Below are 6973 nucleotides of genomic sequence, written 5' to 3'. Positions count from 1 at the left end.
ATTGAATTATTATTATTTACTTTAGACATTGGTAAACAGCCAAATATTATGATTTAATTATTATGATTTATTATGCTCTATTGGCGAGGGTAGTTCTTCGCATTAATGAAAGGACGACGGGTACATTTTACAGAACTGTCTGTCTTATCTTTAATAATTATCAAATGAAATTTATTAAACAATTGTAAACGCTACTACATTCATCTTCTGTTTATTTATTGAATGTCTAAAATAAAACTGTGTTTCATTTATTGCATAACAAACAATCACAGCTGTATATAGACATAACAGTGTAATTGCGTTGGCCAACGTGGGTTACAAAAGTGGTAAATAAAGTCTAACATTGACCACAGCGATCCGGTATGAATGTACTTAAAGCTATATTCACTGAACTTCACTCAATAAGTAGCAACATGTTTAGAAAGTGTAAGTTATGTGAAAATGTAGTAACAAATCCGGCGAATAAAAATCTAAAAGGAAGAAAAAACTTATTTGGGCCACGTGATCCTCACTTGGTTACCTTTCAAATTTGTCCACACTCCGTGTAAGAAAAAAAACAAAACAAAAAAGGTAAAACTTTAGAGGAGTTAGGTAAAGTAGAGACTACAGGAATAAATAAGTCATCTCATGAACCATCTACGGACGACAATGAACTAATCTTATAAAGCTTATGTTGAAAATTATTTTAATATCCGTGCAAAAGAAACTTAATCTAAAGTGATTGTAGAACTCTATCTATGCTCTAAATGCATCCATAGATTCAAAAGATTTTTTTATTTTTCTATTACAGTGAAACTCTCTAAAATCCTTTTATATGTTTCGTCGAGATTAGATTTCATGTAAACACGCCACTAGGCGGCTTCACCCTGACCAATATTTATCTAATTTTAGTGATAAAGTATAGTCGCGCGTGTCAATTTGAACTGACGTCTTTATGTATAAGCAGGCGCACTAAACATGCAAGAGGTTAGAATTTAACTCTCATTGGTCTATCTGACTTGTAAAGTGGCTAATTACACCTGTTTTAACATGTTTTAAAATTTATTAAAACATTAAATAAATACATAAGAAATAAACACTTCGAATATACAAATATTACACGAGAAAATTAAGTGAAATACTTAAAATAGGTTTAAATCCAGTGAAGTAAATATATTTGTATATTCGAATTGTTTACTTCTTATGTATATATTTCTGTTGTAATTGCAAATATTGTTTGTTTGTTTCGTACCTGGACATTAAATAAACAGCTGAATTTGAACGGTTTGTAAAATTCTTTACAAACAACTAAGTACTTTGTTATATAGTAAGGGCGTAGCACAACTGGTTCCATTTACCTCTTCCGCTCTAAGCCGGGCGTAGTTTAGTTAATGTTTAGCGTGCCCAGACTGTGAATTCGAGGGTTCCAGCCTCTCGTCCATCTGCCGCAAACACGTGCTCAGTAATCTGGGACGGTGGGTGCACTATAAGAGTGATGGTCAAATTCCACTATTCGGTCAGGTGAGAGTCTTCGAAGAGTTAGTGGTGGGTGCTGTTGACGAGCTGCATTCTATATTGTATATCAGCTCAAAATTAGGGACGGCTATGTGCACATAACCCTTTGTAGCTTTGGGCGGAAGTTGTTAAACAAAGAAAATCCTTCGTTATCCTTTCCTATACTATAGAAAGTATATTACTAAAGAAGTCTGAGTATTCATCTGTGAGATATTACAAGTTAAACAAACCTTGAGATGACCAGTCCGAAGATAGAAATATATTGTCAATGCCAGCTAAACGGATATCGTATTTCATATTATCAGTTTCATTGTCTTTTGGCTACAAAGAATTGCATTTATATGTTCCTGTTTATCTGGATAGATATTTTGATAACATAATATATTAACTTAAACTTAAAATATTGGTGATTAAAACTTTAACATCCTGTTGTATAATGTGCGGTATACGTATATACTGTTCAGTATTGAAGCAAACTTAACCCACAGCTTGATATGGCGTTCAAACCAAAGTTCTCTTTCGATTTTCAGCGAAGTATCTTTGAAGCTCGATGTGTTAGATCAGTTACAGAAGTTTCGAGACTCCCAGTCATGTCGTACAATATGGTAAGAGTGTATACGTTACGATGTCAGTGATTACCTTTCTCGTACAACACTTGAACAAATCTGACCCTTTCGTCATACACTTCAACACACCAAAGGTCTGTGATCTAAGATTAAGCGTTTCTCGTGTATGTTTAGGTAATAAGTTTAGACGGGCTGCAAGCTCCTCGAGATAGAAGTCATGATTGATGCGCATGATTCAAACCATTACCATAAATAATTAAGGCTTGTAGGGAGAAGATAGAGCTTTGATGCTGTTTTTATTAACTCTTCAGGGCTTTCGGTGATCATCAGACGATCAGACTGCTGTCTTTCCCTAATATGGCAACTGAAACTCCACAGAGGGCTTTAAAAAGGCATTAAAAAAAACAACAATGAAGCACGTCGTTTCCCATTAATCATACGATAGTGTAGTGTTTAGATGGTGTCATGGTTTGTCACTGTGTTAAAAAACAAACACTGAACTCTAATAAAGTGTATGACAAATAGGTCAATTAGAGGTAACGTTAAGAGGACGTTTCTTTCAACGTGAATATACTAAACCACTGGCTTAGAGAGAGAGAGAGAGAAGCATACATATAGTAACTTGTCTTGTTCAAAGTTGATTATGGTTAGAAAAAAAAAGAACAAAGAAAATTAGATGATAAAATAATGTAGGTAATTGAAAACGCTTTTTAACTCGACTGCCCAAAGGTGTTGAAAAAACTGATAAAAATGAAGTTGTTATCCCGTACATTTATATCTAATATGATATGACAACAACGAGAAAAAAGAGCAGCACACGCAATCCTTTGTGTACACAGTAATATCATATATTTTTTTTCCATATAGAAACAGTTAGTCACTTTTAGTTACTACCATGCAACACGTTTATTCCCAGTAGCACAATTTTTATTGTTCATAGGTATAATAACATTTTTTTTTAATGGATTGAATATGTCACAAATAAATCAAAGGCTATGAATATTATTTACACAAATGCGACAGGAACTGATGTTAAATAAAACAGTACAGAGGAATATTTATTATATAAAACAGTACGGAAGTCGAATATCTTTTTGCGTGTTCTTGAAAAAAAAACCAAAACAGAAAAGTTTTCCATGTTTATTTTTCGTCCGTGCCATACAACAACTCTGTATCAAAACTGACACAAAAAATATTTAAATATAAGTTCTAGACTAATCTAAACTTTCTTCTTATTCCAAAAGCTCTTGTTTCTCGAAGGGTATTTTTTCTTCTTATGTTTCTCCGTAATATACGATACATAATTAGTAAAGTTCTGTAATTGTGAGTTTAACTTTAGTAAGACTAGTATAGTTTTGTTTTAATTCAAGGTTAGTTGATTTCCTAACAAATCTAAAGTATACGTAGCATTTAATATACTCAGTTATAACTTCCGTTCATTTTCGTATAAACCAATTCAACTGTTTTACATTATTGTATAAACCAATTCAAATGTCTTAAATTCTTCTATAAACCAATTCAGCTGTTTTACGTCCTTGTATAAACCGATTCAACTGTTTTATATTCTTGTATAAACTGATTCAGCTGTTTTACATTCTTGTATAAACTGATTCAACTGTTTTATATTCTTATATAAACCAATTCAGCTGTTTTACATTCTTGTATAAACTGATTCAACTGTTTTATATTCTTGTATAAACCAATTCAACTGTTTTATATTCTTATATAAACCAATTCAGATGTCTTACATTCTTGTATAAACCGATTCATATGTCTTACATTCTTCTATAAACCAATTCAACTGTTTTACATCCTTGTATAAACAGATTCAGATGTCTTACATTCTTGTATAAACCGATTCATATGTCTTACATTCTTCTATAAACCAATTCAACTGTTTTACATCCTTGTATAAACAGATTCAGATGTCTTACATTCTTGTATAAACTGATTCAGATGTTTTACATTCTTGTATAAACTGATTCAACTGTTTTATATTATTTTATAAACCGATTCAGATGTCTTACATTCTTCTATAAGTCGATGTAGCTGAAACCTACGAACTTAAGGTAAAATAATTATATTGGAAAAGTAATTGTTAACACTGTGTAAAAAACGAATAAAAGTAAAGTACCAATAAATTCCATATCATCAAGTTCTAGAATACAACCCATTATTCGATTCATGCTTTGCATGTTAATTTTTCAAGCTCCTAAGCTAATAAAGACAGTGCCTTAGGACCGTGAACGAACGCATCTGGTTTAATTAGATTTACTTTTCATTACTTTCCATCTACAATGACACAATCAAAACTACCTTTTGTGAAACTCCAATATGTCACACACACACATATAGTAAAATAATTCATGTGATAACAGAATGTAAGCATTGCTATATTACTTTGATTGACACATCTTCATTTGTCTCGAAGATACTTGGCGTTGTGCACAGGAGTCAAACTTTGCCTCAGGTAAGAATGAAGAAACCTGATTCAAAAGACGTCGCCTTGATATTATTTTGTCTCAAGTTGGTAATAAAGACCTTGGCATACATTTACCTCAATTTTGTGTTGAAAAAGCTAAAGAAGAATAAATTAAAAAAAAATAATTAAATGCTTTTACAAACGTCGTATAATTTTCTTTTTTGACAACATTACTACCATTAATTCTACTACGTAGCTCGAGTTCGTATTATATCATCAATGACTTTATGCATGTATATATATATATATATACAAATAGCTCTTAGTAATAATAAAGTTTTCTTACTAATGGTTATATTTGATGTTTACAAAGGAATTGTGAGATGGTTTCGTAAAAATTGTTTTAGAACAACTAATACTTGAACATTTTTACGCGGATATATTTAGCTGTAACGTGAGTCAATAACAATTGGAAACTAAAAATCTGAGACTATTGTATATACAGAGGGATTAAGTATAATTGAAAGAGTTCTGGCTGGGAATCTAATTAGATATTTTAGGAAATAACTATAAACATTCTAATCTGAGGGTTGTTTCGGTCTAATGGAAGTTATACATCACGTGCATTTTTTCTAGTCTCCAAGGGAGCTCCTGTTGTGGCTATCGTCACACCAACATACACTTAAAAAAAAATCATGTAAAATGTTAGATAGAACTGATCTATTATAGGGAGGACAAAGCAAAGACATTTCTGCAAAATATTGCTCATATTTTGATATTATAAAAGTATGCAGTGGGAAGAGATTCAGATTGTCGAAGAAATGATAAATAATTGCGTTAAGAAGTAAACAAAAATACAATGTATATATATACATAGATTTGTTTTACTGAGGAAGTGAAAGCTGAGCGTTAAAAGCCCACTGCCATGATTTAAGGGTCTTACCATTTTCCACCCTTAATGACCATTAAAGTGAAATCTGACATTTATGGCATTCGGATCGCGACGTTTTAGTTAGTTAAAGCATCTACTTATATTACTGTTCATTCTTCAGAAAATTTCTAGACTCACCGAATATTGTGCTACCTTTTAAATTTCTACAATATACCCATGTACGTGGATTATTTGTGGTAAACTGAAAACAAATAGTTCCAAGACTGACTATGATCGTGGTCAAGAAAGTAATGGTTTTCTTCCTTGAGGAAAATTCCACAACTAAAAGAAAAAAATGAAATGTGTGTAGTTTTAAAGTCGTGAAACGTGTATTATTGTAAAGAAGATCGTTTCTCACTAGCCTGAACTCGAGAAGAACCATAAGCTTAGCTCACATGTCTTGTATATGAACCAACATATATCTAAACATTGCATGAACGATACCCGACGAATGGTATGTGGATGTCGAGGCAAGGTTAGCTTTTGTAAAAATCTTTCTGTCTCATATTATAAAATACTTTAAGACATTTTATTATGCAATAGTAAATAAATACTTTATTAAAGCGATTACTGGAACGCCGAGAAGCTTTTGAAGTAGCCTAAAATAACGGGTGCTTTCTGGCAGCTTGCATTTGTTGGGGATAGAGATAAATGTCAGTTTGAATTCTATCCCATATCAAAATTCATATTTTCAGCACAAGTAGAATCAATCCCACTATTCGTTGGTAAAAGAGTAGCCCAAGAGTTGGCGGTGGGTGGTGATGACTAGCTGCTTTCCCTCTAGTCTTACACTGCTAAATTAGGGACGGCTAGCGCAGATAGCCCTCGTGTAGCTTTGCCCGAAATTCAAAACAAACAATTAATAGTCTTTGATTAAACTAAGAAACACTTGTTGATTGTGCACAACTATTTCATTTAATAGTTTATCACTATTAAGGGTTCAGCATGACCTAATAGCTACAGCGTGCCGGGCTGCTCTCGGAAAGTCCAAGATTAGAGCCTCACGTTTTAACTGTAGCATTTAAATTTGTTATTCGGTTAAAGAGTAGCCATAGACACGTAAGCGTCGGCTATTGAGTACTGATTGATCTTACTCTGGTCAGTAGTTGTAAATGAGGGATGGCTATGCCTGAACCTCGAGATTCTCCAGTCTGACGGTCTAGCTCATGTGTTGCCTAAACTGGCTTTTAAGTTAAAAATACGAATGGCACAACACTACTACTCAACGTTCAGAATGGTGGCATTTTTAAAACCATTTATTATATAGAGAGAGAACTTACTCTAGTGTTTTCTTTAGCTATAATAACATCTGTATGGCTTGTTAAGTTGAGGCATTTGACTGTTACACGTAAAACACGTAAATATTGAACCATAATTCTGACAACTGCTATATACAATATTTCGAACCACTGTCAGAACAATTGTAATTTTCTTTAATTTCAAAGCTTCAAACTATTATTTATACACGGTTGAGATTTTTGTTTCATATATCTTTACAGTCATAAGTCGTGAAACAACCAAAGTGCGTGCAAATGCAGGCTTAAGAACAACACTACTATT

Source organism: Limulus polyphemus, unplaced genomic scaffold (assembly GCF_000517525.1).
Source record: "Limulus polyphemus unplaced genomic scaffold, Limulus_polyphemus-2.1.2 Scaffold40, whole genome shotgun sequence".
Lineage (NCBI taxonomy): Eukaryota > Metazoa > Arthropoda > Merostomata > Xiphosura > Limulidae > Limulus > Limulus polyphemus.
This window is presented reverse-complemented; position numbering follows the sequence as displayed.